Here is a 5,170-nt window from a genome sequence, read left to right as displayed (position 1 = left end):
ACGCATGAGCCAGCAGCGGTGGCCAAGCTGTTCTAGGGGCTTCAGTCTGGATCCGCGCGACCTCTACGGCCGCAGGTTCGAATCCTGCCTCGGGCATGGCTGTGTGTGATGTCCTTAGGTTAGTTAGGTTTAAATACACTACTGGCCATTAAAATTGCTACACCAAGAAGAAATGCAGATGATAAACGGGGTATTCATTGGACAAATATATTATAGTAGAACTGACATGTGATTACATTTTCACGCAATTTTGGTGCATAGATCGTGAGAAATCAGTACCCAAAACAACCACCTCTTACCGTAATAACGGCCTTCATACGCCTGGGCATTGCGTCAAACAGAGCTTGGATGGCGTGTACATGCGCAGCTGCCCATGAAGCTTCAACACGATACCACAGTTCATCAAGAGTAGTGACTGGCGTATTGTGACGAGCTAGTTGCTCGGCCACCATTGACCAGACGTTTTCGATTGGTGAGCGATCTAGAGAATGTGTTGGCCAGGGCAGTAGTCGAACATTTTCTGTATCCAGAACGGCCCGTACAGGACCTGCAACATGCGGTCGTGCATTATCCTGCTGAAATGTAGGGTTTCGCAGGGATCGAATGAAGGGTAGAGCCACGGGTCGTAACACGTCTGAAATGTATCGTCCACTGTTCAAAGTGCCGTCAGTGCGAACAAGAGGTAACCAAGACGTGTAACCAATGGCACCCCCTAACCATAACAGGTGACACGATCCGTTACAGCCATGCAGATGAGATGCCTGTCACCTCGACTGCTAGTGATACAAGGCCGTTGGGATCCAGTACGGCGTTCCGTATTACCCTCCTGAACCCACCGATTCCATGTTCTGCTAACAATTATTGAATCTCGACCAATGCGAGCAGCAATGTCGCTATACGATAAACCGCATTCGCGATAGGCTACAATCTGATCTTTATCAAAGTCGGAAACGTGATGATACGCATTTCTCCTCCTTACAAGAGGCATCACAACAACGTTTCACCAGGCAGCGCCGGCCAACTGCTTTTTTGTGTATGATAAATCGGTTGGAAACTTTCCTCATGTCAGCACGTTTTAGCTGTCGCCACCGGCGCCAACCTTGTGTGAATGCTCTGAAAAGCTAATCATTTGCATATCACAGAATCTTCTTCCTGTCGGTTAAATTTCGCGTCTGTAGCACGTCATCTTCGTGGTGTAGCAATTTTAATGACCAGTAGTGTAGTTCTAAGTCCTAGGAGACTGATGACCTCAGATGTTAAGTTCCATAGTGCTCAGAGCCATTTTGAATCGCTGACGCATGATTCTTTAGTCGGATAATGAGATGACGGCATGAAAAGGGACGGCACATCGACGTACAACGCCATCCCCACACGCTTCTTCGATTGCTTTGTCGCCTATGTCGTTTCCATGTGTCCTTACGAGTCTAGGTAACCAGCAACAGATCACCTCCTTGCCACAGTGTCGGACCTGCTACAAGGAGCCATGAATGAGCTGAATCAAATGGTCTGCTGGACACATATTGAGGACCGCTTGTAGCGCACGGAGCGAGTCAGAATAGACAAGAAACATTTCACTGTGATGCCTGTGAACTCACTCAAGTGCCGTCATAATGTCGTGTAATCCGCGTCATAATTTGTAGGTTATATCAGAAGATGCTTTTTGAAAACACTACCAGGAAAAACGAACTATGTACGTACTTAAAGTTGAAGAAACCAGGATTATAAAAACGTAATCTAGGGACCTGCGTCAAGGTTATAATCACTTTGGGTCTCTGAAGACAACAGGTGGCAATTTGTTGCATCCCTGGCTGTATATTCGCAGGTCTAATGTTACCAAATTCATGAGCTAGTCAGTAGTACATATCCCGAATGGCTAAACAGCCACCCAGAGTCGGGGTGGACAGTCATACTAAATGGTAACGACTGAGGCAACGCTGAGATTTTCAGGGCCTACCAAGCCAGGGTAAGGTGCCGCTGAATCCAGAGTGGTGGTTCACCGGCCTCTGCACACAATGAAGCAGATTGGTCCGAAAGGCTCCAGTCGATATCCGAATGCCCTCATGGTGGACAGCTTCTAACATCTTGATGTAGGAAATATGAGCTGATCGATAAATCGCGAACTAATAAATGTTATATAAAACTGCAGGAGGCGGGACCAGTCAGATTCTCACTCATTTCCGCTGAGGCTTTTCAAAATATTCAGTGGTTTGAAGCCCTTCGACCGCAACTCTTTAAGATGCGGGAGCCACGTTAATTTCGAGTCAAACAGTAGGCCATAAGCGGGTAATGTCATTAAAATGTAAAATGTTGTCCCCTGCTGTGAGCTTTGGTTGTTTAAAACTTCGACAAGCACGCCTGAAATTGACGCACTTAGTCTTCTCTGGTGAGAACCAAAACCGTTTTAGTGGCCCATGTTTCCCGCCTCTTGACAGTCAGCTATAGCTGCCCCGTTGTCGTTGTAAGATCGGAGGAAGATTGGAAGACTGCGAACTGATACCGATATCAAAAAGTATGTAACTGAGTACACTGCATTTGAGGACCCCTTCTCCTGAACGTAGGTATCAGACAAGGCACACCAACACGATACTAAAAGCACAGGAACTCGAGGAAAGACTGAATAACAAGTGGCAGACGTCGACGTAATTCCCATTCATGAAGTTGGCGAAGAATGTTGTACCTCCAAGTTGCTTTGTACAGTTTTCCAAAACACACCAACCAAATGGTTTCGGCATAAGAGGGAATCCTGTATCGCCACCTCCTGTAGGATTAAGTTATCAAGGGCAGAATTGCAGCGCCTGAAACAGCACATGGAGCGGCATAGGTGAGCTCGGAATTTAAGAAGCCAGACGAGGAGGCGGGTGACCAAGTCCTCGAGAATCTTACCCAAAAAACTGATAAGGATTGCACTGCGATAACTGTTAGGGTCGGTACAATTCTTTCTTGGTTTCTATAATGGAATCAACATTGCCTTCTACCAAGTTGTAGAGCACTGTCCATCAAACCAGATCTGTTTGGAACAAGACAGGAGGTTGGCTTTGGCTCGAGGGCATAGATGGCGGAGCATCGTATAATGAATCTGATCCGGTCCTGGAGCTGTGTCTTTGGCTCTGACACAGCTGATTCCAGTTCCCACATGGAGAATGGAGGATTGCAGAGCTCCTCATTATATGAGGAGACGTGGAGCCTCTTCATCCCTTGAATCCTACAGAACACCTGATAAGATGATGTATTAACTCACATGCTTTTTATATGAACCACTACGAATTCCGACTTACTACTCCTCCACTGGATATACACCTCATGAATTGATGTTCGAGGCAAAAGAAGAAAACTTCTGGACTGAACATATGCCCAAAACTCAGGAAACTGAGATGCCTTGGGAAGAAAAAATAAGACAAGCCATCATAAATATGACGCAAAAGGCCGATCAGAGAAAACAACAATATGACAAATTAATTAAGAGGGTACAGGCGTACCACATCGGAGAGAAGGTACTAGTCAAAAGACATACCAAATCATCCTTAATAAAGAAGAGTATAAAGAAATGGGAGTTATTATATACTGGCCCATACATCATTCTACAAATTCCGAACCCTGGGGCTTATCTGTTAGCATACCCGGGATCTAACAAAATTAAAGGGTTATTTTCCCATAACGACTTGAAAAAATTTAATGAAGATTAGAAGATAGGGAGGAATGGTGTTGCGAGAGACAGAGATGAACGCTCGTAAAAACATAACAATAAACTGTGTGTGTTTAGTGTTAGAAAACTTTAAACTGAAATAATTAGTTAGTGACACAGATTGTAGAAATAATGACTAACTATTACTATCGAGTGCTGCAAAGAAGATAGTGGAGATAGGCTCACCTGTGTTTGGGTAAACATAGAACTTTAGCATTGCTAATGTCATCAAGAATTATAAAGGACCTGAATGACCTTCAAGAAGAAAGAAATATTTCCCGAAAATGACGCTGCATAATCAAAAGAGGTTCCCAGTGAATGTGCATATATAAGTTCAAGTGCACGCTTAGATGTGTAAACGTGTGAAGTGATGCGTTTAGGCAGTGAATCATGAGTGACGGTTAACGCCGCAAAGATAATTTCCCGCGCAAAACAATTGACGTCGGCGCGAGAGTTAGAATCGATATAGACGACACAGGTATGTTTTGTAAGAGACTCGCATCAAACGCGAGGGGAAACTGATTGATGTTGAACTTCAAAAAAGTGTCATAATTAGACGTTAAGAGTTCTTGATTTATTGTTGAATATTAAAAGAAAATAAGATTCATAGAATTAGTAGTTATTTAATGGGTCTTGTTCACTTTGGAATTTTGTTTGAAAATCCATTTCCATATATGTGCATGTATGAATGCCGGATGAATCAGAGAATAAATGAAAGAAGTGAATCCACATTCCTCACAACTAATAACTTTTACATTACAGCAATCAAGCGGAGAAATATATGTATTCAGGATAAAAATTTTATGAGTATAGATAAATGATATGACTTTTCAAGGAAATGATGGATTATGTCTTTGTGTAAAATAAACCACACTTTCCATTATTCGATGATTTGAATCAAAAATCTACTGCAAGTTGCATGAATCCTTTAAATTACGAAGAATAAATCATTGACAGAAAATGTGTCAGAATTGCCGGCCACGGTGGTCTAGTGGTTCTAGGCGCGCAGTCCGGAACCGCGCGACTGCTACGGTCGCAGGTTCGAATCCTGCCTCGGGCATGGATGTGTGTGATGTCCTTAGGTTAGTTAGGTTTACGTAGTTCTAAGTTATAGGGGACTGATGACCACAGATGTTAAGTCCCATAGTGCTCAGAGCCATTTGAACCATTTTTGTGTCAGAATTTTTGGACTTACAAGCACAAGTGGTGATGCGAAGTCCAAAAGAAAATTCAAACTAGAGTAAATATTATGATGTTTTCGGCAACAGCATTAGTCAATGGATAAATGGAAACCGTAAGTCAATGGCTAAATTCCTTGCAGTACATCGTAAGAAAAGGGATGCATGGAGCCATAGGAATTTTGTTTTCAAAAAGGAGAATCTTGGACAGTGCAACCTAACCAGTTCTTTTACAGGAAGAGTTTCCCTTTCGGTCATTGCTAATTATTTTGGAATGAATGTTGCATGTGAAATCTGGTATCCCTGTCCC

Source organism: Schistocerca serialis, chromosome 1, assembly GCF_023864345.2.
Source record: "Schistocerca serialis cubense isolate TAMUIC-IGC-003099 chromosome 1, iqSchSeri2.2, whole genome shotgun sequence".
Lineage (NCBI taxonomy): Eukaryota > Metazoa > Arthropoda > Insecta > Orthoptera > Acrididae > Schistocerca > Schistocerca serialis.
The sequence above is the reverse complement of the archived record's forward strand: the minus strand, read 5'-3'. Positions refer to the sequence as shown.